This window comes from Ambystoma mexicanum, chromosome 2p (assembly GCF_040938575.1).
Source record: "Ambystoma mexicanum isolate Mex_15411 chromosome 2p, UKY_AmexF1_1, whole genome shotgun sequence".
Lineage (NCBI taxonomy): Eukaryota > Metazoa > Chordata > Amphibia > Caudata > Ambystomatidae > Ambystoma > Ambystoma mexicanum.
Window position 1 is genome coordinate 1234401080 of NC_090923.1, and position 27641 is coordinate 1234428720.

The window sequence follows — 27641 nt, forward strand, 5'->3', positions numbered from 1 at the left end:
GGATCTGCTCCAACGGCAATTCTGTTTGCCGGGTTTGTCTACCGGGGTCAAGAGGTATGTCTGTTCTTGTCCTACCTTGTTATGCTCACCTGGTCTCTGCGGAGGCGTTCAGGCACGGTCTCAGCCGTCCTAGGGATGAAACTCCTCTTGTCTGTTCCTTCCTCTGCGTCTGTGTGGGGAACTGCGGTGATGAGTAGTGCGGTTCCTGCGTGAATATCAGGGGGGTCGTATGAGTATGCAGCCGGTGGTCCCTGACCCCTTCTCCAGACCTCTTCTCCCTGGATGTGGCTTCCCTGGGGTTGCACTACTCTTGAGGCTCACCTACTGAATGATGATGAGCTATCTGTCCTGCTGCATCTGGCAGGGGCGCTTGTTGAAGGGAACAGAGATCCTTCACTGGTCCCTTGTCGTGGAAGTCCAGGCCAGCTGCGACTAGTCCACTTCTCTTGTGGATAAGTGTTTCCCTTGTTTCCACTTGCCCGCTTGTCTTCCGACTGTTGTAATTGTATTTGTAAAGTTCCTTCTCTGTCCTTTGTATGTAATATCTCTTTTCTCTGCTCTCTCCCCTTGCAGGTGGTGTAGTGGTGCCGGCGGTAGATACGGTAGAAGAAGCAGAGCCGGTGGTACGGAGGAGTGGGCCTGAGATGGTCCAACAGTTTGTAAGTAGCCTTTAATGGTGCCTTAGGGTGCGCGTTGGGTTTTAAATGTGGCGCAACCCTGTGTTGGGTGTTTTCAGGAGTTATAACCTTGACTTGTCTTCTTTTCTCATTTCAGGACTTCGGCTTCGTGGGACAGAGAGCACAGGCACTGCAGCATCGATTCGGGATCTGGCAAGAAGTTGGAGTGTTTCCGTGAGATGCGAGCCAGGGTCCAGGTAAGGATGCTGTTGCAGTATCAAGAGGTAAGTAGCTGGTCCAGGCGGCGGTGAGCGTCACATTGCTTGAGGGATCGGTGGGTTTATATAGTCTTGCTCCCGGCCACACCCAGTAGCTCTGGCTTGCCTGCTCCCGTGCCCTGCCACACCCGATGAGTCAGCACCTGAAGTCCAGGTGTGGGGAGCAACACCCAATGAGTCAGCACATGGGGATGTTCTCTGGAATAAAGGCTTCCAGCACCTGGAAAATTCTTGTAAAATAAAAGCACTCCAGCACTGAAGTAAAATAAAAGCACTCCTGCACTGAAATAAAGTGTGCACTGAAGTAAAATAAAAGCACTCCTGCACTGAAATAAAGTGTTCCTGCTCACATCTCTCTATGAGCGTGGCCAGGACTGAGTCCAGCCAGGGCCCCTGTGTTTATTAGTACCAAAGGGACATATGTGAGTCAAGTGACCCATTGCCCCGTCACTAGATGGTGTGGGTTTTTGTGTTCTGGGGCCCGTGACCATGACAGCACTCCCCCTCAAGGCCCCTCTTAAGGGGGGTTCCCGCCCTGGCCCTGGTTTAGTGGGGTTATTGCAGTGGAACTGCCAATTTGAATCGTGGAGCATGGACCTGTTTACTGGGATCCCAGGTCCGATTTTGGGGTCCATAACCTTTGCAGTCTATAAGGTAGTATAGCTTGGACCGGACCATCTTAGAGTGTAGGATCCTTTTAACTTCGTATTCTGGTTCTCCTTCAACTATTTCGGGATCCGGTGGAGTATCGATCTGTGAACCTGGTCTCAATGGTTTTAGGAGGGAGACATGAAACTCCGGGTGGATCCGGTAATTCTAATTTCATGGCTGCAGGGTTGATCACGGCTTTGATGGAATAGGCTCCTAGGTATCTGGGACGGAAGATTCGTAGCCCCTTCAGAGAAATGTTTTTGGAAGCTAACCAAACCTTGTCCCCGACCTGATAATTTGGAGCCTTCTTTTGGTGTCGGTCTGCAATCTGTTTTTGCTTTTCTTTGGCTCTGGTCAAATGTTCTGATGCCTGATTAAGGACTCGAGTGATGGTTTCATGTAAGGTCGTTAGCGCTGGCATCTCCAGTGCTTCAAGCGAATCAAAGACAGATGTTCCTGGATGTCGACCATATGCTGTGTAAAATGGTGTTTGTCCTGTACTGGTGTGGATTGAATTGTTTTATGCATATTCTGCCAACCAGAGTATGTCCTTCCAAGTTTCTTTGGTTTGTTATAACATGCACCTTAAGTGTACTGCTCTAGAGCTTGATTGGTCCGTTCGGACTGGCCATCGGTTTGTGGATGATGACTTGTGGATAATCGAAGGTCGATTTTGGCGATTCTGCAACATCTTCTCCAGAGAGCTGAGACAAACTGAGTTTGCGGTCTGAAATCAATATTGATGGGAATCCGTGTAGTCAGACAATTTGTCTCAAAAAGACGGTGGCCAGAGTAGAGGCCGTTGGGACCCCTTTTAGAGGAATGAAATGGGCCATTTTAGAGAACAGATCCACGATGACCAGGATGGTGTTGTATCCATTGCACGGGGGAAGATCAGTAATAAAATCCATAGACAACGAATGCCAAGGCGTTGGGGGCACCATCAAAGGATGTAGAAGGCCTGCAGGACTTTGTTTTTGAGACTTGTGCTGTGCGCAAACACCACAGGTCGCGATAAACTAGGCAATACTTTTTCGCCAAGTGGGCCACCAGTAATTTTTCTTTATCTTAGCTTGCGTTTTTGCCATTCATGGACGTCCTTCTATTAAAGAGTAATGGCAGTTTGCTATAATTTGGTTTTGCAGGTCTTTATCCGGAATGTACAGTCTCCCTTGAAAGTGCGGTAGATTGTTCACGATAGTGTATTAGTTTCCCCTTGACAGCCATTGCTGCTGTTCTGATTGGTTCATCAAGTGTTGAAGGTCAATTTTTAGGTCGTTCAAAGTGGCAATTACTGCAATCGCACTCAGGATTTGTTCTTCAGGGATGATTGCCACGGGGTCTGGTGTGGTGAACACCTTTTCGTCTTCGCTCATTCGTGATAGGGCATCCGCTTTTCCATTGCGTACTCCGGGTCTGTAGGTAATGACAAAGTCATATTCCACAAAAAAAGAGAGCCCAGCAGAGTTGATGTGATAATTGTGCTTTTGTGGTTTTCAGATATTGTAGGTTACGATGGTCCGTAATGACGGTGACTGTGTGCCTGGCTCCAAGAAGGTAATGCCACCATGCCTTGAATGATGCTTTTATTGCTAACAGTTCTTTATCTGTGATCGCATAGTTCAATTCGGGAGCAGAGAACTTGCGAGACCAGAAAGCCACGGGATGTAATTGTCCTGTTTCGGGATCTTGCTGAGACAAAACCACTCCCATTGCTACGTTGGAAGCATCGGTTTCGACGACGTATGGCAATCGGGTCGGGGATGCCGTAAAATGGGTGCTGATGTGAATGCTCGTTTTAGGGTCTGGAAGGCTTCTTCTGCTTCTGTGATCCACTGAAATCGTTTGTTCATTTGCAGCAGGGATGTGATGGGGTGAGCAATCTGGGAGAATCCTGGGATGAACCGACGATAAAAATTGCCGAACTCAAGCACACTTTGTACACCTTTCGTGGAAGTTGGTGAGGGCCATTGGAGGATGGTATCTACTTTGTGCGTGTCCATGTGTACCACTCACGGTGTGAGTATAAACCCGAGGAATTCAACCTCCGTCACGCTGAAGAAGCATTTCTCCAACTTGGCGTATAGCCATTGTTGTCCAAGTCTTTCTAAAACAGCCCGGACATGTCTGACATGATCCTCCCTGGTGGATGAGTAAATGAGGATGTCGTCGATATAGACGAGGGCGCACATGTCCAATAGTTCACGGAGCACGTCGGTTATAAAATATGGGATCACTGCAGGGGCATTACATAGCCCGAAGTGCATAACCTGATATTCGTAAAGGCCATATTTTGTGCGAAAGGCTGTCTTTCTCTCATCCCCCTTTTTGGCTCTTACTAGATGGTAGGCCCCTCGTAAATCCAATTTGGTATACATTTGCGTGTTTTTTACTTGATCCAGAAGTTCTGGAATGAGTGCCAACGGGTACTGTTTTTTTACCGTGATCTGATTGAGGGCTCTGTAGTCAATGCAAGTTCTCAGGTCTCCCTCCTTCTTAGGCATGAAAAATAAGGCTGAGGAAGCAGGGGATTTGATGGGCGAATGAAGCCATTGACTAAATACTGATCCAAGTATGTTTTTAAATGTTGGTTTTCTTGCTCCGTTAGGGCGTAAATCCGACTGCAAGGAATCTGGGCTCCGGGTACAAGATCAATTTGGCATTCGTACGTTCTGTCCAGGGGTAAGGTATTTTCTTGTTCCTTTTGAAATACATCTTGGTAATCCAGGTATTCAGAGGGTAAAGAACTGGTGAGACCTAATACGATTTCTTTCTTTGAACTTCGTTTAGTGTGATCTTTCGCTAAGCATTCTTTGTTGAAACAGGTGTTAGCACAGTCTGGGGGAAAAATCTGAACTCTTTTATGCCAGTCGATCTTGGGATTATGGGTTTCCAGCCAAAGCATCCCTAATATCATTTGGAACTGAGAAGCGCCAATGAGATCGAAGTTGATGTCCTCTTGGTGACCTCCCTGACACAGAAGCGTAACTTTTTCAGTATAATGCGTCACTGGGCCAGATGATAACTGAGATCCATCAACCGCTGTAACATTTTCCGATCTCTGCTTCTGTCTGAGAGGAAGACCTATTAGAATAGCAAAATCTTGGTCAATGTAATTCCCCACAGCTCCACTGTCAATATAGGCTTCTAAAGCATGCATTTCTTAATGGGTGTTTGTGGTCTACCAAGAGCACCGGGATGACTAGGTGTGAGGTCTGTATTGGTTCCTTTTCACTGCTCGACAAGTGGACCCCTACGCTTGTCAGGCGTTGGAGTTTCCCCAAGTCCAGTTCTTCTTATTCACTCTTGTCAGTTGCTCCGACTGTTCTCCAGGGTGGTTTCACCGGACATTCTCTGAGAAAGTGTCCTGCTTTGCCACAATACAAGCAAGCTGTGGCTGTCTTCTTTTTTTCGCTTTCCGCCTTGGTGAGAGGGCTCTGCATTGGTTCCGACCGTTCATGCGGCTTGGCCTGATTCTCACGGGGTCGCACATAGACCGACCGCCCTTCAGCTCTGGCTCTATCCATTTTCCGATTCTGCAATCTATGATCGAGTTGAACTGTTAGGTCAATATGTTCAGCACACACCTCTGAGGGATTTACTACTTGGGCTAGAACGTCCTTAAGCTCCCCTCATAATCCATTGTGAAAGAGCATAGTTCTTTTTCCCTCTGGCCAATTTGTTTGGACTATCGGACGGTTGAAGGAGGCGATGTAGGTTAGCAAATCTTGGTTACCTTGCCGGAGTGACAATAATGTGTTGTCCAGAGTCTGACCTTGGGCATGCCGTGCAAACAGTTTCTCCATTTTGCGCTGAAAACCCCCAAGGTCCGGAAGCAAGGGGCCATCTTGAGTTACCAAGGGTATAGACTAGTCTGCCGCACTTCCTCCCAAATATGAAAGTACAAATGCCACCCTAGATAGATTGTTGGGGAAGGCCCCAGGTCTGCACAGGAAATGAAGGCAGCATTGATTCATGAATACAGCATACTTATTTGGATCACCAGTGAAGCGTTCGGGCGGAGCTAAGGGAACCGCCCCTGGAAGAGCCACCTGTATGGGCATTGGCATTGACTGTGGTGGCGGAATAGGGTGGGCCAGCCTTGGTAATGGGGCTTGGCCAGCCTGTGCGTGGAGCATCTGCCTTGCTGAATTGTCCGTGCGTTCTCGATTCACAATGAAGTCCCTCCTTAAGGCATTGGTTTCCTGTCTTGAGGCATGAACTTCAGCCCGTAACTCTCCCAGTAACTGGGCCAACTGGTCCATTTCTGAAGTTTCCATAATGCACAGGCAGAGATTCATAGGAGGCTTTGCGTTCTGTTACGCTCACCTGGTCTCTGCGGAGGCGTTGGGGCACGGTCGCAGCCCTCCCAGGGATGAAACTTCTCTTGTCTGTTCCTCCCTCTGCGTCTGTGTGGGGAACTGCGGTGATGAGCAGTGCGGTTCCTGCATGAATATAAGGGGGGTTGTATGAGTATGCAGCCTGTGGTCCCTGACCCCTTCTCCAGACCTCTTCTCCCTGGATGTGGCTTCCCTGAGGTTGCAATACTCTTGAGTACCTACTGAATGATGATGATGAGCTCTCCATCCTGCTGCTTCTGGCAGGGGCGCTTGTTGAAGGGAACAGTGTTCCTTCACTGGTCCCTTGTCGTGGAAGTCCAGGCCAGCTGCAACTAGTCCACTTCTCTTGTGGGTAAGTATTTCCCTTGTTTTCACTTGTCTGCTTGTCTTCCGACTGTTGCAATTGTATTTGTAAAGTTCGTTCTCTGTCCTTTGTATGTAATGTCTCTTTTCTCTGCTCAATCCCCTTGCAAGTGATGTAGCGGTGCCGGCAGTAGCTGCGGTAGAAGAAGCGGAGCCGGTGGTACGGAGGAGCGGGGCTGAGATGGTCCAACAGCTGGTAAGTAGCCTTTAATGGTTCCTTAGGGTGCACATTAGGTTTTAAATGCGGCGCAACCCTGGGTTGGGTGTTTTTGGGAGTTCTAACCTTGTCTTGTCTTCTTTTCTCATTTCAGGACTTCGACTTCATGGGACAGAGAGCGCAGGTGCTGCAGAGTCGATTTGGGATCTGTCAAGAAGATGGAGCGTTTCCGTGAGATGCGAGCCAGGGTCCAAGTAAGGATGCTGTTGTTGCAGGATCAGGAGGTAGGTAGCTGGTCCAGGCGGCGGTGAGCGTCACGTGGCACGGAGGTGCAAAGTAATGCGAAGCGTTTGCTTGAGGGATCGGTGGGTTGATATAGTCTTGTTCCCAGCCACGCCCAGTAGCTTTGGCCTGCTGCTGCTGCTGCCACGCCCTGCCACACCCGATGAGTCAGCACCTGAAGACCAAGCCTAGGGAGCCACGCCTGATGAGTCAGCACATGGGGACGTTCTCTGGAATAAAGGCTTCCAGCACCTGGAAAGTTCTTGCGAAATAAAAGCATTCCAGCACTGAAGTAAAATAAAAGCACTCCTGCAGTGAAATAAAGTGTGCACTGAAGTTAAATAAAAGCACTCCTGCACTGAAATAAAGTGTTCCTGCTCACATATCTATATGAGCCTGGGCACAAGGACTGAGTCCAGCCAGGGCCCATGTGTTTATGAGTCCCAAAGGGACATAAGTGAGTCAAGTGACCCATTGCCCCGTCACTCGATGGTGTGGTTTTTGTGTTCTGGGGCCCGTGACCATGACATACCTGCAATAAGGGCAAGTACTGCACACAAAGATCACTCGGTCTGCTACATCAAGATCATCCACCTACACGATCGTGGAGCCATTTAACTACGGATTTTATCGTAGATCTCCCTCTTTCTGGGGGTTGTACCAGTGTCATTGTCATGGTTGATACCTTCTCCAAGATGGCGCATTTCGAATGAATTGTGTCCTCCAACGTATTCCTCATTTTAGATGTATTACATCCAGCTTCAGCTGCTTTGGAAATTTTTCTCTTGGCAGAGGACGCCGTGCGTCGATGTCGTCGAGTAGAAGTCCCTCAAAGGCCTCGGTCGAGGGTGACGCCATCAGGTACACAAGTAGCACGCGCAGCACCCGTTGGCCTCAGTTCCGTTTTTCCACAGTACGTGTTGCTTTGGAGAATCGGCATGCCGCGAGTAATTCTGTGACGCAGTTATTGTGAAGTGATATTCGAGAATGTCCTCGTCATCGACTCCGACTACCCCGCGTTCGGGGTTCAAAAAGTGTAAATCCTGTGGTTCCAAAATGTCCATCACGGATCCGCACCGATAATCTCTGTGGTGCCTCAGTGAAGGCCACGACACGGAGGCCTGCACGAAGGGTCAGGCAATGACGGGGAAGGCCTTGCAAGAGAGGAAGGGAAAACTGCAGGTAGGTTGAAAACCCGACTGGAACGCCTCTAGCATCGAGTCGAGGTCCCGTGATGGGAAATCTCCTCGACACGAAAGGCAAAAGCATCAGTCTAGGTCCCGAAGAATGGGAAGCATTTAGAATTAAAATGATGGAGGTTTTTGAAAAGGCTAAGTCTCGGTCCGCTCCTTTGTGGGAAGCCAGCCGGGAGCATTACCGTTCCGACACTCGCGCGCCCTCGAGACCGGGTAATGTTTCAAATGCTCCAATTTAGCCAGAAGCTGTCAAAATAGCAGCAAAAGAAAAAGCTGTAAAGCCATCAGTCTCTAGGGCTACACCTCTCCCAGAATTATTTTTTAAACGTCTTCCAAGGAAAGAATATTTTAAATCTTTACCTTCAATTTTTGAAGAACAAGAGAGGTCTGAGGAGGAGGATGTGCCTTTTGGCCTGGAATATGGCACCCCGAATGTCCCAGAATGCCTGATTTCTGAGGAAAGCAGAATGAGAGATCTGGTGCAAATCTTGCATAATGCAAGTGAAATGTACACTTCACCTGAAACAGATTTTGGCAGGCCAGAACCAGGCGAACATATCAGTCCCTCATACAGGCAGCTAATGACAAAGGTGGTTGATTATTTAGGCTGGGCCAGACCACCAACTCAGTTCATCCAGGATGATCTGATCGATATATTGGATCATGGTCCCACCGAAGATCCGATTTTACCCTTCCATGTAGCCTTACAAAATAGGGTGGCCAAAAATTGGGAGACCCCAGACTCTATTCCTGCGGTGAATAAGTCCCTCACCTCAAAATACCGCCCTTCCCGCAACAACCCCGGCTATCTGTCCAATCACCCTACTTGTGAGAGTCTGGTGGTCCAGGCAGCCACAGCTTCAAATAAGGTGGTGTACCCTTCCATTCCTCTGGATAGGGACGACAAGTGTGTGGATGGTTGGGCGCACAAGGTATTTTCAGCAGGGAGTATGGCATTAAAATCGGCCAACTCCACATGTGCCTTGGCAACATTTTCGTACACTCTGTGGTTGTGCATTGCAATGGCGGCAGAGCACATACCAGAAGGGGAAGAAAGGGAAGGATTCCTAGCCATTGTTAGAGATGGAAAGGAGGCCATGCAGGAATCTCTTCAGTCTGGATTGGACACTGCAGATAGTGTGAGAAAGTCCATGGCCACTAGCACAGTAATGCGCAAATTTACATGGTTTCGAAAGTCGGGTTTCACACCAGACGTAAAATTGTCTTATGAACATGTCCTTTGACGGGTCTCACCTTTTTGGCAACAAGGCTGACTAGAACCTTGAGAGGTTGCAGACCTCAAAAGTGGCTGCCAAATCTTTAGGAGCTGCGATTAGGCAACCTCAGCCTTTTTGTGCATCAGGACAATCTTGGAGGGGACGATCCTATCGTTATTACTCCTCATATGGAAAGGTGAGAGGAATGGCCAGTCAAAGAGGCCAGAAAAAAGCTACTCATGGTGGACGAGGAAAACATACAAAGCCAGCTCCAGCCGCAGCCTCTTTACCATCAGCGGCCGCAGCAACTGCCACAAAACCACTTTCAGGACTTGCATCACAAGACACCTGTGGGAGGCAGGCTGCGACAGCATCTGCAAGAATGGTGAACCATTACTTCAGATGTTTGGGCTCTAGAAATAATAGCCCAAGGTTGCTGCCTTCCTTTTCTAAAGCAACCTCATACCAATCCACCAGGGAGACATTCTTTGAAGTTTCCAGACCCGCTCCTACAGCAGGAAGTCTTAACCCTGCTGGAGAAGGGTGCTATTGAACCAGTACATGTAGCGGAAAGGACCAAGGGATGATACTCCCCACATTTTTTGATTCCCAAAAAGGACGGAGGACTGAGACCCATCTTGGACTTAAGAGGCTTGAACAAGCTCCTCGGAAAGGACAAGTTCAATATGGTCACTCTTTCTCACATCCTTCAGGCCCTTCAACTTCAGGATTGGGTGGTGTCATTGGATCTCCAGGATGCTTATTTCCATGTGCCAATCCATCTCAAGCACAGAAAATACCTGAGGTTCGTAGTTGGCGATTCGCACTATCAATTTTGAGTCCTGCCATTCGGGTTGACCTCCGCCCGAGGGTCTTCACCAAGTTAATGGTAGTGGTGGAAGCGCACCTCAAGAGAGGGGGGATTCACATCTACCCCTACCTGGACGATTGGTTGATCAGGGCACGTTCTGCTGAACAAGCCCTGGATCATCTAAAAGTCACCTGCCACTTCCTCCACAGACTGGGCTCTCCCTCAATTTTAAGAAGTCACAAATGACACCTTCCCAACAGCTCCAGTACATAGGGGCTGTATTAGACACATCCTTGGGATAGAGCTTGCCTTCCAAGTCGAGGGCTCAGGTGGTTTCCAAATTCCAAAATGCCCAAAATCTCCAGGTCTACGACTTCTTCAGGTTGCTCGGCCTCATGGCATCCTGCATTTTCCTAGTGCCAGAAGCACGCCTGAGGATGAGAGCCCTTCAATGGGCTCTAAAGGCTCAATGGTCCCAGTTTTCAGGTCAAATGACGGATCTCCTTTAAATTCCCAACAAGGTTCGGCAGGATCTTCTGTGGTGAACTTACACAGAGAACATCCTAAAAGGAGAACATTTTTTGGCAACCATGGCCGGAGATTACAGTAGTGACGGACACCTCACTCATGGAGTGGGGAGCTCATGCTAACGATCTGACAATCAGCGGTCGATGGTCTCCATCGGAGTCCAAACTACACATCAACCTTTTAGAGCTGAGAGCAATCAGACTAGCGCTGAAGGCTTTTCTGCCATCTGTCAGAGGAAAATCTTTCCTGATAATGACGGACAACACAGTGGTCATGCATTACCTAAACACAAGAGGAGGTGTAGGGTCACTACCTCTGTGCAGAGAGGCAATGCAGATCTGGTATTGGGCAATTCAAGAAGAAATCTCCTTAACAACAGTTTATCTAGCCGGAGAGGAGAATATGACGGCGGAAGCTCTGAGCAGGCAGAATACGGTGTCCCACAAGTGGGACTGGCACAGGAAGCCCTTCAGGAGATCTTCACCCTTTGGGGAACCCCTCAGGTAGACTTGCTTGCGACCAGAATCAACCGGAAGTGCAAAAAGTATTGCTCAAGGGAATTTCCCCCGAGAGGAGCCCTAGGGGACTCGTTTGTGGTGGAGTGGAACTTCCCACTGCTATACGCGTTCCCTGTGTTTCCCGTCTTTCCTCAAGTCATCAGGATATTGAGACGTTTCGGAAACCGCATGATCCTAATTGCCCCGGATTGGGTCAGGAGAACGTGGTACCCGGACCTTCTAGACATGTCCATCTGCCCTCCGTTACATCTTCCTCAGAGAGAGGACCTTCTCTCACAAATGGAGGGCCAGGTTCTCCATCCATAGGTCAGGACTCTCAACCTTCATGCTTGGTATCTGAAAGGCTGAGATACAAGGATTGGGACCTTAAGATGATGTCATGGAGGTGTTGCTTTCGGCAAGAAGGCCAGCAACAAATTCTCTGTACTGTTGCCGTTGGAAGAAGTTTTGCAACTGGTGCAGGGAAAAGAATGTTGATCCTTTTCTGTGTTCTATCCCAGAAGTGTTGTCCTTCCTCTTGTCCCTGGCACATAGAGGCCTCAGTGTTGGGACCATTAAAGGTTATCTTGCAGCGTTTTCCATTTTCAAGCGCTCTTCGGAAGAATGTTCCTACTTTAAAATTCCTTTGATAATACAATTCTTAAAGGGACTCACCAATGTGTTCCCTCCTTCTTCTTTCCAAGTCCCAGTTTGGGACCTTAATCTGGTTCTAAAGTTTTTAATGTGTGCCCCTTTTGAACCCTTGCACACTTGTCCATTAAGATTTCTAACGTTGAAAACCGCTTTCCTGGTTGCTTTAACCTCTGCACGAAGAGTGAGCGAATTGCAGGCACTGTCTTCTGGGCCACCCTATACTGTGTTCCACAGGGACAGAGTGGTATTGAGAGTTAAACCCTAATTTTTACCTAAAGCTGTGTCTGATTTCCATTTAAATCAGAAAATTATTCAGAAAATTACTCATCTCAGTAAGGAGGAGGAAAGATTGCACAGGCTGGACCCGAGAAGAGCTCTAAGCTTTTACATTTCTAGGCTTTCCAAGCTTAGAGTGGATAATCAACTTTTCATTGGCTACACCGGAAGGAAATTGTGTCAATCGGTGTCAAAACAAACCATATCACGTTGGATTGTGCTTTGCATTTCAGAATGCTACAGATTGGCGGGCAAAGATCCACCAGAAGGCTTGAGGGCCCATTCTACCAGAGGCATAGCCTCTTCGACAGCCCTTCAAAGAGGTGTTCCCATAACATTTGTTTGTGAAGCAGCAACTTGGTCATCGCTGCACACTTTTTCTAAATTCTATAGTCTGGATGCTTCCCAGTCTAAAGAGCTTGCTTTTGGTAAAGCAGTGGTATATTCGGCTATATAATAATATTAAAAATATACTCCCTCCTCCAGAGAGCTTCCTACACTGCTTTGGGAGTCTATCTAAGATGAGAAAAAAGTTGAAGGACACAATCCATTCGAAGCAAAAGTTACTTACTAACTGGTAATGTTCTTTAGACTGGATGTTCCGCAAAACATATTACTCATCGCCCTCCCATCCTACCCCTCTGTAGATTTTCAGGTTATTGCCACTTCAACTCTCGCAAGGCTGACACCTGGCTACCTACACTATCTATACAACAGAGCAAGAGGCGAAAAACAGAACTGAGGCCAACGGGTGCCGCCTGTGCTACTTGTATACCCGATGACGTCACCCTTGACGGAGGCCTTCGAGGGACTTCGACTCGACAACATCTACGCACGGCGCCCTTTGCCGAGAGAAAAAATGTCCGAAACAGCTAAAGCTGGATGGAATACATCTAAGATGAGGAATACGTTGGAGGAACATCCAGTCGAAAGAACATTACCAGTTGGTAAGTAACTTGTTCTTCTCTCCCCTTCCTGTCTACAGATGCAGAGATGGCAGCTGTGTTTGCCAAGGACATCTTCCGGTTACACGGACTACCCGAAAAGATAACCTCTGATCGAGGTAGCCAATACACATCACGTTTCTAGAAAACTTTGTATAACAAACTGGGTATCGAGAGGGCGTTATCCTCAGGTTTTCACCCCCAAACCAACGGGAAGACTGAGAGATTAAATGCCCCCTCAAAAATCCGTTTCTCATGTCCCCTGTTTTTTCTACCCTTTGCTTTGTTGCCAGCTCCGGTTCCCATCCTTGCGGGTCCCGTCCTGTTTCCTTGGACTGGCATTATATTCCTTGGTGGCGCCCTCGTTCTGCCTTGCTTTCCCTCTCTTGTTTTCTCTTCCTTCATAGTTATCCTTCACTTTCATTTCGCCTTCCTTATCGACTGTGTCCATCTTTCAGCCCTCGGATCTATCTTTCTGCTGCTTATGCAAGTTCCACCATCAGGCTCTGACACCGCAGTAAGCACTTCCTATCTCTTAGCCTGCGATGGCGGTGTATCAGAGTGTGGGGTGGCTGGTGCTCGCTACAGCCCGCTACCGGCCCTGCGGTGTAACGGACTGTTCCTTTCATCGCACTGCCGGTGCTGTCCGGGCCAACGGAGTGTGCGGGGTGCCAGCTGCAATTCTTACTCACCCTCCTGCTTTTCCCACATTGTTTGCCACTGATTGGATTGTGTTCTTTTGTTCCTGCAAGAACCTGTCGTGATAAGCTTCTAGGCGCTTGCAGTAACCTGCATTTGCACTAACCTATTGCGCTATCTTGTGTGTATTAGAGCTTATTCGAAGCGTGGAGGAAAATGCTGAAATCAGCCAGGCCTCTCGAACTGGGTGAGCCCACATGCTTGTAAGGGATTAACTGCAAAGGCCTTTCTTGAAGACATACATATCTAGCCTTTGCAAGAGGCTCTACGCAGCCCTTGGGAGCCAGGCACAGCTTTGCACAGCTCTGTTCATCTTCTCTCTGTGAGTCAGGTGCACTGATAACACAGAAATGCCAGGCCTTCCCCAAAACAATGTGCACAAAGCCTGGGAGCCAAGACTGGCTGTTTCCAGTCTTGTAACTTTCCAGGTGAAAACATGTTTACTGCCCGGAAGGATGAGCCCAGAAGCTTATCGAAGAGCTGGTACATCATAGTGATTGACGTGCAGCCCCTAATAAGAGAACTATACCTGGGCCAGTGAGGGAGGGACTCATCCTGGGCTGTTTGGTGAAACGCGCGCACGAAGAGGAACAGTGCCTGGATGACCAGCCGTGCACTATCTGGGCCGAGACTCCTAGCATCACATCCCCGCTCTGGTGTAGAACTGTGGGGGGCTTGGCCAGTCCTCCCCTCCTCTCTCGAGGAGTGCTGGGCACCTGTAGCGGCAAGGGTCCCGGGTGTGACCTGATCATCTACATTTTCTAGGAGCGTAAGATAAATAATTGCATATTCATCTGTGACTGATAATTGGCATTATTCAGCTTGCACTTTTATTCCCATATTATTGTAAATTGCTGCTTAGTTCTCACTAGAAATTATAGAAATAAATGCAAGCATCGTATATTCTGTGTGATTGGCTTTCTTCCAGACTGAGTTCATCGTGCTTTGTATAAACTTACTTGTGTGGGAAGGTGATTAGGAGTGATTATAGCACCACGGGCTGGCCCCAAGGAAGGGTGCGGGATTCCCCTTTTCACTACATTTGGCGTAGTCGATTGCAGGATTTATGAGCACGATGCCTTTCTGGAAAAAAAAGCAAAAGGTGAATGCAATGTGGGAGATAGTGCACACTGTCACATTCCAGGATGGCCGGCAACAAATGCTTGGTCGGGTGTGGCAGACATTTTGCATCAGTACTCGGCACCGAGGGCATGGGACATGCTTGAAAATGATGTTTCCCCGGCGGTAATTAGTGAGTGCTTGGAGAGTTTGCCACTTGGGAAATGCAGACAGGAGTTAAAAGCAGCAGGAAACATAGGCTGGTTATTCCTGCAGGCGCTCAGGAAGTTGCATGAGAATGAATTGCTTAAAGATGCGCAGATTCGCAAATTAACAGATGAGAGTTCCCTGCTCCAGGAGCAACAAATCATTATGAGAGAGACCCTTGAATCGTCCGTTAAACGTGAGATGTGTATGTTGCTCATTATATTGATGACATCATGCTGACCAGTGCTGAGAAAGAACATGTAGAAAAAGCTGCTGGTACAATACCATACGACAAAGGTACTAAGAAGTCAATCTGACGAGAAGGTGACAACAAGATCGGTGACACAAAGAGTAGACAAAAGTTCGTCCACACAGAAAAAAGAAGCTCCACAGAACATCAAAACAGGACTATGGGGTTGGCTACCGAAAGCACTGTCTCGCCAACACAACAAATAGCCATTCTGGCAAGACAAGACGGCAACTAGCGACCAGAACAACGAGCAGGGCGAAACTGTAAAGTTATGCTCATGGAATACGAGAGGACATTCCCACTTAACCACACTAGGAGACCCCAATCTAGGAGAATTTGATATCATATGTCTCCAAGAGACATGGCTGCAACAAACTCCAACGATGGAAGGCTACCAGATCATTCTGGCACCTGCAGCAAGGGGAACTAAAGGACGTCCAACCTCAGGACTGATGATAGCATGCCGAAACGGATGTGGAGCATCAATGGAAACAATAATAACCTCCAACCAGTCAATCCTAGCAGTAATATTCACCTGGGGTGAGGTAAGCAAACAAAAAGTGAAAAACAAAAAAGTTATTATAATCAACACTTATTGGAATCCAGCAACAACAAGTGCAAAAAAACTCAATGCAATGTGCGACGAGGCAATAGAGGTAGCAATGCGTGAGTATCAAGTATCAACAATACTCGTGTGCGGAGACTTAAATGCCAGCTGCAAAACAACACAAAAGGCAAGTAAAACCATAGCACTGCAAGCCGCAGAACAACGCGGCAAAGAATGGCTCAAATTCACCGGCATGCATGGACTTCACAATGTAGACGAGGCCTTCCCAGTAACAAACAGAATACCAACATGGGAGCGTGCGCCTTTGGCATCCACGATTGACTATATCTTTGTATCACAATCACTACTGCATGACATCAAAGAGTTCAGTGTGCGACGCACGTCCATGAGTGATCATAACATGCTGGTAACATCATGGCTGGCAGAGAACAACAAAAGCGGCCAAAAGTTGCAAGTCGAACCTAATGCACAGGGAACACGAATAAAAATAAGTGCGAATGAAATCATCAAAGTGACAGCAAAATACGAAGCAGATGCACTGACATCAACAGTGCCCGACATTGATTATCAACCACTACTAATTTCGCATACATGTCCGACAAAAGGAAGAGGATACATGATGAAAACCGATACAAAACATGCATATAATAAAGAACTTACTGCAAAAAGACGTGAGTACAGAAAAGCGCTACGTAAAGCACGCAAAAAATCCATCAATGAAACACCTGCAAATATCAGGAATATTAAATCAAGATATAAAGCATGGGTAAGAGCCCACAGACATAAATTGTATCAAGCTGATGCGGAACAAATTATCAAGGCTCTCATCACAAACAACAGCAGACATTTCTGGACTCTATTAAGAGATACAGAGCAAACCCTTGAGAGACAAATCCTGAATAACATTAGTCAACACGCTTGGGAAAAACACTTTGAAATAGTTTTCAAAGCAGAAGTAACAGAAGCTAGCATTGAGACAAAATCGAAAGCAATAAACTGGGTCAATGTAGAAAATAAAGAAGACATTTTGGACATAATCAAGAACTTAAAGAACTCCAGAGCACCTGGTCCAGACGGCATTACCAACGCCGAATTAAAAAAATATTCAAATGAATGGACAAGCTTCATAAGTGCCATTGTTCGACGCTGCACAGAACTAAAGTCTATACCTGAATCATGGACAAAAGCCATAATAGTTCCGATTTACAAAAAAGGGAACCTCACTGATCCAGCAAACTTTCGACCGATTGCGTTATTGGACGTGATAGGCAAAGTATATGCAAAGTTACTAATGAAAAGATTTCAAATATGGGCAGCATCAGCAAAATGCAATGATGAATATCAAACTGGCTTTAAAAAAAATGCAGGAACCTCGTGCAACATTCTGGCGTGTAATGTTTTAAAAAGCAAAGCATTGCAACATAAACAGTGTCTATTTGCAGTCTTCATTGACTTCACTCAAGCTTTCGATCGTATAGAACGACCGATCCTATGGATAAAACTAAAAGAATGGAATTGCCCTGAAGATATACTAGCCCCGATACAGCCTCTGCATTACGAAACCAAAATGCGAGTACGTCTCAGCCGAGAAGGGGATCTGTCAAACGAAGTCAAAAGCACCCGAGGAGTAAAGCAGGGATGCCCGTTGGCTTCAGCGCTGTTCATTACCTACATTGGGGATTTTCAAGACATTAGGAAAACAATAAGGGTATTTCCGCCAAAAATCGGAGCCACAGAAATCGGCCATCTCCTATATGCGGACCATCTAACTCTCTTTGATCAAACACAAATAGGTCTGCAAAGGAAGTTAAGTGCCCTACAGCAATACGCAACAAGCAACCACCTGGAAATAAACATAAGCAAAACAAAAGTTATGATCTTCCAAAATCGTGAGAAAAAAAACAGCAATTTCAGATGGCGACTGGGACATACCGAAATCGAGTCTGTCACCTCATTTAAATATCTTGGAGTATTCCTAGACAGCTCACGCCAAGAAAACACAATGCAAGCAGAACTGTTCGGAAAGACAGACAAACTAGCAGTCCAAGCAAAAGCTATCGATGGAAAATTTGGGAAATATTCACTTGTCCCAGTTTTAAATTTCTATAAAATGAAGGTTGTACCTACCCTGACATATGGGATGGAAGCAATGCCTATGATGCCAAAGCAAATATGGGCAAAACTGGAGGCCCGATTTTGGCGAAAGGTATTGAAATTACCCCAATCGACATCAGGGGTGGCCATACGCCGAGAACTCAGCCTGCAATCTTTAAAATGCACAGTGGTGTGTAACACCATAATGCTTTTTAGGAAAAGCAGAATGGACACCAGCAATAAAATCTTTAACATGATTAAATGTGAAATGGATGCCAGAAATTGCCAGATGCTAATAGCATGGCAAAAGGAAAACCTAGGTGTACTATGTGACATAGCATCGGATGAACAAGAACTGATTGAAAATCCATGCAAAATCCTACAAAAAATTAAAGATGCAGACTGGGCAATGACGATCGATGTTACAACAAGATCGAAACTTATGGCTCACTTACCACATAATATATTGAAACGAAACGTGCTACAAGGCTTCATAAACCAATTTCCAAACAAAAAGGCGCAAAATTTAATCTTACGAGCACGACTCAATATAATGAAAACAAATGAGATACTGTATATTAGAGGACAAACAGCAACTAATGAATGTCGATTCTGCAACAATGCCAGCCACCCCGTTAAAGAAACAATAAGACATCTGCTCATGTCATGCCCAGCAACGAATCTCATCAGACAACAGTATCTGTCACACATGCCCGGCTTTAACATATTACACGAGGAAAATACTTGGTGGTGTAGGCTCATTGGGGGTGATAAAATCACATGGCAAGTTGCAGTAGCAAAAATGTTAGAATACATTGACCAACAACTACTCAACAACAATGGGTGTCACCAAGAACAAAGACAATTGTGACCGCAATATCCAGCAAATGAACCGTCAAAAATACAAACTGCACATAGAAAGCAAAAAACTGACTAGATAAATAATCGTTTGAAACGTTGAGAAAAGCTGTATTGTAAAAATCCAATGTGATTAAACAATAAAAAAAAAAGAAAAAAAAAAAAGCTGCTGAAAAGTTGATCACACACATGCAAGACCAGGGGGTGGGCCATAAATCCCAAAAAGGTACAGGGGCCTGCTCAAGAGGTGAAATTCATAGGTGCAATCTGGTCTGGCTCAGTTAAGAAAATTCCCAACCCTGTAATTGACATGGTTCAGCAGATGGCTCCACCAGCAGATAAAAAAGAGGCACAAAGATTCATTGGGTTAATGGGTTTTTGGAGAAATCACATACCTCACTTAAGCCTGATACCGAAACCCATCTACAAAGTCACCAGAAAGAAACATGATTTTACATGGGGCCTATAGCAACAGTCTAACTTTCAGCAGGCTACGGACGCTTTGCAGAATTACATCACGCTGGGCCCCATGAGAAAAACTGATCCTTTTGAACTGGAAATTCTTGTCTACAATGATGTTGCTGTGTGGAGCTTGTGGCAAAAGCAAGGACAGAAAAGAGTGCTGCAAGGGTTCTGGTCAAGAAAGCTCACAGATCCTATGACAAGATACACTCCGCTTGAGAAACAAGCTACTGCAGTGTACTGGTCTCTAGTCGAGACTGAAAGAATTACAGGCGAGCAACCAGTGACAATTTGCACAGAAATTCCGATCATGGGCTCGGTGCGCGACACTGCTGCAAGCGAGAAAAGTGGCAGAGTGCAAGACGCCACTCATGTCAAATGGAAATGGTATTTACAGCAACGTGTGAAAGCTGGCCACACAGGGGTTTCCAGACTGCAAGAACAAATAATGGAGGCAGTGAACTTGGAAGCGATGCATGAACCAAGCACCCCTGTGGCTCTGCCAGAATCTCCCTTCAAAGTCGCACCTGCCTATGATACATTGACAGAGGAAGAACAAAAGTCTGCATGGTTCACGGACGGCACCGCAAAGTATGATAAAGGGCAAAAACACTGGCAAGCTGTTGCATTCCAGCCCCACCGAGAAACACTGCTAATGACAAAAGGTGTGGGAGGATCCAGTCAATATGCTGAACTGCAGGCGGTGGCCTCCGTGATTGAACAGGCGAAAGAGACAGAGACTGCATACATATACATGGACAGTTGGGCCACGTGCATTGGGCACCGGCATGGAGAAGAGACGGCTGGCAGATCAAGAACACTCCGATCAGGGGAGGGACGGACCTCTGGGAAGAGATATGGTGCAAAGGTGAGAGGTGTAAAATCTGCATTGGGCATGTCCATGCACACATGCCCCCCTGACACCTCACTGGCTGCCCTGTTCAACAGCGAAGTGGATCAAATGGCAAAGATTTGCCCAGTGACAACACCTGAAGAAGCTGAGGTATTGCAAGGAATGGCGGACTGGGCACACCAAACCTCAGGGCATCTAGGGCAAACAGGAACATATCAATGGGCTAAAGGAGACAATTGCCCATTACCATGGATCAAGCCAGGCAAGCTACCTCCCAATGTTCCGTGTGCTGCGAAGTGAAGCACTACCCTCTGGAGAGGAAGCCTCAAGGCCCTTTGAAAAGAGCTGAAAGAGCTGCTAGCGTATGGCAAGTTGACTACATTGGCCCTTTACTGCCCGAGAATGGAAAGCATTATGCGTTGACCATGATTGACACATACTCTGGACTGCTGTTAGCTTATCCAGTCGCCCATGCAGATCAACGGGCTACCTTGCAAGGAATGGAATACCTCATCAGGCACTATGGCATCCCGGATGAAATCCAATCAGACCAAGGCAGCCATTTTGCTGGACACAATGTGCAAGACTGGGCGTTAGAACAAGGCATCAAATGGACACTGCACATCAGTCGATACCCAGAATCCTCTTCTTATGGTGGAGCGCCACAATGGGCTGCTCAAGCAACAAATAAAGAAACTGACTAAGACTCACACTCTCAAGAGGTCGTCCAAACACCTGGCACAAGCGCTATTTGAACTGAACAATCGCCCGTTGGGAAACCGCCAGACACCCTTTGTGAGACTGACAAGTGAGAATCCACAAAGACTCTTGTTGTGTGGAAAACCGACAAAGAAGCAAAGCTGCCTGCGCAAGCCACTGCAGGCAGCATTGGGCTTGATCTATCTATCTGTGAGGATGATGTTATACCAGCGGGGCAAACCAAATCCATCTCGCTGGGTATTGGCATCAAATTGCTGGCTGGCACTTATGGATGCATTGCTGCACGATCCAGCCTGGCGAAAAAAGGCATTTACATTTTGGGAGGTGTGATTGATCCTGATTATAGAGGGACTGTTTCAGTACTCTTACATAACGTTGGTGCATCTGCAGTACCATTAACCAAATATGACCGAATTGCACTGAGGGGGGAAGGAGGCTTCGGTAGCATGGGAAAAAAGGTGTGGGTTCACCATCCTAACAAAAAGCCTGAGGCTGGGGAAGTGTTAAGTCAAGGTGTTGGAAGTACTTATGTTGTACCTTTGCAAAATTCTGACATGCCTGTTTATATTCTCGCTACTAGGCTCACACCACGAACGTAGAGCAGTATGAAGGGGATGGGATTTATCTTGCTGTGGGTGCTCCTGGCCTGCCAAGCAAAGCTTTCTCTGTAAAGAATGGGTTGATGCGAGACGCTACATGGACTCTGAGAATCGCATGCACTACACCTGATGCTCCAGTCCTGCGTGATAACTACAACCGCACCGTAACCTGTGAAAAAAGCGCTACAAATGAGTAGCCACATGGAACTGCAAAAGTGATAGAATCGCATATTGTCAGACACCCTTTGTCACTGACTCATATGACTGGTGCTTATGAAATCTTAGACCCAAACGTTTCAGTGAATGGATCCAATAATTTGTTTGATGTTTGATGTTTCTTCTGTCCCAAGAACTGCAGTGAGTGTACTCGCCAAGATTTTTTGGACTATAACTTGACTAAATGCATTTCATACAATTGTACGTTGAAACAGCCGCTACCGGATGGTAGTATGGTGTTTGTATCTAAAACCAATATTGTATATGGTAGGCATCCCACTTGGAGAATGGTGTTTTTCAAATCGCACAAATTAGAAACTGTGAACATGCTAGATTTTCCAGTAGTAAGACAACACGTGATGCACGCGTCTATCATTACAGAGGTACACTTAGACATAGATTTGTCACGAGGCAATGTTTCCTTAGTACTATCAAGCTTCTACAAATGGAGTCAATTTCTATGGCCCATCGCCAAATTGCGCGTTGCTAAGGGGTTGGATTCATTAATTGCGGGAGTGGCGGGAGTGGGAACGGGAGCTTTAAATGCTTTTGACATAGAAACTGTGCGCAATAAGTTAGCCACTATGGGTTCTGATGCCAGCGCTGCTATAAAACTTCTGGCCCAGTGGGGCCCATTGATAAGCCCTACCCTGCGCAACACTGCTACAAGTATTGGCAACCACTGGAGATGGCAGAATTTTAGCTATGAAGACATATTTTTTGCCATAGGGCAGGTCAACAAGACTGCTAAAGACACACGATGCATTTTATGGCAAACTTTGTTAAATCAGCAGGTGTTGGCTTTCTGCTCCGAATGGGGGCGACTATCCTCAACCCACTGGCACACAGAGCTACAGTTACCAGCAAACATATGGATTAAACCGCTTGCTTTTGATTGCATGAATAATACATGCCATGATTTAATGCAAGTTAGTAGAACCGCTTATGCTTTAGAAATATGGTGTACTTTTATAGTATTGCCTATGAAAATCAATGGTTCTTGGTGGGTGCCGCAGATACGAGGGGAATGGTTAGACAGCCAAAACTACACCATCCACAGTCACACCTGCATGCCCTGGGATCAGGGGTGGGTGTGTCCCCAAACGGGAAGGATTCTGGACCCATGCATGCATCCCGTAGCAGGGGAGTGCACCTGGATGCAATACCACATTAATGGGACTGACATTTTCCAAATAGATCAGCATAAAGCTTGCATCGTTACTAATCATTCCTTGCTTATTAACAATTACAGGTTATTAGGGAATCCTCAAGTATTTTGCGTAGATCAGGTTGTGACTATCTTAGACATTGTTACTCACACCTTATATTCATTAACCCAGTGGTCTCACAATACTTTGCATGCCAAGCTCACGCATTTGCTTAACTGGACTCTACCCTATGGGGTGATTAATGCCCGGCTTCAAGCTATTAGACAATTTGCCCAAATTGCTTGGAAAGATTTCCAGACGCTAGCTACTTCAGTTATTTCTGCAGAGTGCAAGCTGATGATAGACAGGAACCAATTAATCAAGACTGCTGACCATCTGCAATCGGTTACTACTCACCACTGGTGGGATGTATTCACTGGATAGTCTCCCTCCTCCACTAAGCTGCTTAATATAATGCTGCATCGATTGCTGTGGCTGCTGATTTCCCTAATATTCATCCTTATCGTTTTCATTGGGCTCTTGCGCAGAATGTCTTTCCTTTATACTAGAATGACTGCGCTAGAAAAACGCTTAATCTGCCTAGAGCGCACCGTACATGCTTCTAAATCATGGAACTGAGTCAGCATTTTCAGGCCTCACTTCGAAAGGGGTGGAATGTCGTGATGAGCTTCTAGACGCTTGCAGTAACCTGCATTTGCACTAACTTATTGAGCTATCTTGTGTGTATTAGAGCTTATTCGAAGCGTGGAGGAAAATGCTGAAATCAGCCAGGCCTCTCGAACTGGGTGAGCCTGCATGCTTGTAAGGGGTTAACTGCGAAGGCCCTTCTTGAAGACATAAACATCTAACCTTTGCAAGAAGCGCTACGCAGCCCTTGGGAGCCAGGCACAGCGTTTGCACAGCTCTGCTCGTCTTCGCTCTGTGAGTCAGGTGCACTGATAACACAGAAATGCCAGGCCTTCCCTAAAACAACGTGCACGAAGTCTGGGAGCCAAGACTGGCTGTTTCCAGTCTTGTAACTTTCCAGGTGAAAACATGTTTACTGCCCGGAAGGATGAACCCAGAAGCTTCTAGAAGCGCTGGTACGTCATAGTGATTGACGTACAGCCCCTAATAAGAGAACTATACCTGGGCCAGTGAGGGAGGGACTCATCCTGGGCTGTTTGGTGAAACGCGCGCACAAAGAGGAACAGTGCCTGGACGACGAGCCGTGCACTATCTGGGCCGAGACTCCTAGCATCACATCCCTGCTCTGGTGTAGTACTGTGGGGGGCTTGGCCAGTCCTCCCCTCCTCTCTCGAGCAGTGCCGGGCACCTGTAGAGGTGAGTGTCCGGGGTGCAACCTGATCATCTACATTTTCTAGGAGCGTAAGATAAATAATTGCATATTCATCTGTGACTGATAATTGTCATTATTCAGCTTGCACTTTTATTCCCATATTATTGTAAATTGCTGCTTAGTTCTCACTAGACATTATAGAAATAAATGCAAGCATCGTATATTCTGTGTGATTGGCTTTCTTCCAGAATGAGTTCATCGTGCTTCATATAAACTTACTTGTGTGGGAAGGTGATTAGGAGTGATTATAGCACCAAGGTCTGGCCCCAAGCTAGGGTGCGGGATTCCCCTTTTCACTACAGAACCAAGTGAACTTTCCTGGAGTTTCCCTATCCCGTCAACAACTACACTCAAGGACGTCATACAGGATCAATCTACACAAAGAGCTTTTTTCTGCAACTGGCTTTTGCTTCTTTTGGCGTCCTCGGGAAGGGGTCCTTTGCTGGCCTCATTTCATTAAGGCAGCATAGTGGCTTCTACCTGAGGGAGGCTGTATCTCTTCCAGAAAAAGCGGTCTACCCAGAGGAAGAAGGGCAAGAGCCGTCCATTCTCATCAAAAGAATCAGGTGAAGTGAAGGGGCACTTGTCAGAATTGAGTGGGGAACTGGAAGAGATTGGTAGCCCTGACACCTGCCCGCAGAGACGCACGGAAACACCGGCACCATTATGACATGGTGCCAGTGTTTCTGCGGTCCCCATTTTCATGGAGTCCTCTGGGACTCCACGGGAATGGGGATTAACAGAATTGCTGGCGCCTAATTTACCAGACCACTGGGGCTGTAATGCCCTGGTAAATCCGGCAAGTCCGGCGCCGGTAATTCGATACGGGTCCGACGGCAGCCTGCCAGTTTTACCGGCACGGCTACTGCCAGACTCATAATGAGCCCCAATGATTCATACTGAATCAGATAAAGGCATGGGAAGGCTACCAATTAGACAGAACATCTGCCTACTTGGCAACAAATGACCTCATGGAGTCTTTCACTGTATGAGCTGCCAAGTAAATTTGGCAGGACCTCGAGAAGTAGATAAGGCCTGTTTCTTGGCAGGCATTCAAGGATAAGTAATTTGGTCCGGCTGAGTCTCAAGTAAGCTTATCAGTCTATGGGGGTCATTCTGAGTATGGAGGTAACCATGCCGCTATTAGCAGCATGGCTACCCCCATGCCGGGTACCGCGTCCAGGTTCCTTGAATGAGGAATTACCAGTCCATTCCGACCTTGGAGGGCACAGTATTTCTTCATTCAAGGACCCCATCCCCATTGCCATTTGAGCCCCCATAGGGCACAATGGGAATGGGGAGGATGCTAACAACGGGCCCGTTGTTAACGGGCCCGTTGTTAGCATCCTGGTCTGCTCGCGAGACCTGCTAAGGACGCATGGTTTTACTCGTAATGGAGCAGTAAGGGGTTGACGGCTCCGGCACCATTACTGGCACCGTTAACCCCTTACCGCCAAGGTCGTAATGACCTCCAATGTGTCAGTCAACCGGTGCTTGCCAAAATGAGCTAATGGGGACTTTGAGAGTGACAAATAAGCCAACCAATCAAAGACAAGGGGGGCTTATATTAAAGCATTATGTCATTGGGAAAATCCTATAAAAGAAAGCTGAATGAAGCACCTCTGTGTGCTTTCCAGAATGGCTTTTTAAACCTGTCTAAAAAGATGGCTGTGAAATGGCATCCGGGCGTCCATCTTCCTACTTTGTTCAGTCTCCAGTGTCAGCGTCTACAGATGTTAAAGCTGATGAAGGGCAGAGGGTCCCCCTTTACAGCATCAAGAAATATGTGAAAGGATACCCAAAGCCATTAAGGGTGAGAACAAAAACTGTGTGTCAAAGGTACACACTGCTTCACAGATGTAAAGGTGTTCCATAACAATATCCATTAAGCCATCTTTACAGAAGCAGCTCAGTTCTAAGCCAGCAAATGGCATCCTCGCTGGGTTTATCATGTGTCTTGGATAACATTCTGCTGCATTCTCAGTACTACCAGGAGAACCAACTGCAAAGTATGTCACACAATGGATAACTGTGATGTTTGTAAGTAATGTTTACATGAATTATATTTTAAATACAAGGTAGGACTTTTACTGTGAAACAGTACTTCAAACGACAGCAGGACATCTATACATATATACCCACAAATCTCAAAATGTTCCTATGTATTGGACAGCGCAATCAACTCTATGAAGTTAACAAACATTTTGAATTACCTTTAACGCAATCCCTCAAGACCCATAGCCCACACCACACTGTAAGAGGATTCAATTCAGCACTACAGCTAAGTTAACGCCTAGTCTAGAATACTGAATGAAAACCCTTATTGATATATCTTTATGTCCAGTTCATGCGTTCTGGATGACTACCCCTATATAACACCCCTCTCTTGGAATCCTCCTGACCCCACTGAGCCAAGAAGTAGTTCTGTTTTGCAAGTTAAAAGGTTTATTTGATAATTTAACAATAGATATATAGATCACACTTTATAATAAATTAATAATTGACTAGCACACTTAATCTGATATGATAAAGATTAACAACGGAGAATCTGGCACTAACACGCTTCTCTATAATCAATAAGGAGTTGACATGAAATGGATAATGTAGCACACTGGTAAATAGGAACAAAAGAAGAAGGTGGTACAAAATGCTTTATAGAGTTCAAATGGATGCAAGGTTGAATGAATGAAAAGCAGTATAGAAATACTCAATATGATTTCAACAAAACAATGTAATCACTTTTCTCTGGCAATCCCCTCCCCCCCTTGATGCAAGGCAAGGAAATGGAAGGAAACACACAGTTCTCAGAAATGCAATCAAATGTGATTCAGTTCACCCCGGCAAGCTTAGACAACAGAAGTTTAAAACACAGGCAAATGCTTTGATATGTGCTAGCAATGGATGAGAAATATGCTGGAAATGCTTTTGATTCCCTTTCAGAGGTTCAGGGTGAGTGGTATCTAGTTAATATTAGTGCAGGCTCACACTAGCAATGAGGCAGGGATAGTTAGCAGGTTAAACGAATTTCTGGCAAATGGAAGGCAAGCAGCAGCAGTTTTACATGTGAAGAAATTTGCAAATCGCGGTAAAATTCGCGAATGCGTCGAGCGCTATTACAGAGGAACCACAAGGACTATCTCTATCGTTTATTATTATTATTTGGGGTCCTAGGAAAGCCTAGGATCTCAGCTTCAAAATGAAAGTTACTGCAAGTCTCTAGCACAAACGGTTGCGGAGATATGAACGATTGAATAAAGGTCGTTTTTCAGATTTGAAATTTTAAACGCACACTTTTTCAGCTTTAAAAATGATGGCAGGATCACACAATTGCTAAGCTGCAGTTCTACTTAGGTTAAAAATGGATTGAATTATATTATTTTAACTAAGAGATGGGTTCTACACAGTTTTACTATGTACTCACACTATATTCTTGAATTAAATGGGCCTCGTCACGGATCTGGTCAGGGTTTTAAACTGGACTCTGGTCTGGTCTGGCCTCTGCACTTCACAGTGATCTGGGTCAGCTCTCTCTGCTGGTCTGGGTCTCTCTGGGTACAGCACTGCTCTCTCTCTGGTCTGGTCTCTTAGTTCTGGATAGATTGAAGTCTCTAGTTTGGCTTTCTGGAGGTTGATGGAGGTAAATATGGATTTTTCCGGCAGAGCGTCCCGCTGCAGATGGAATTGAAGGTCCCTATCTGTCCTGTCTGTCTGCTTTTATGTGTTTAGAATGTGGGTGT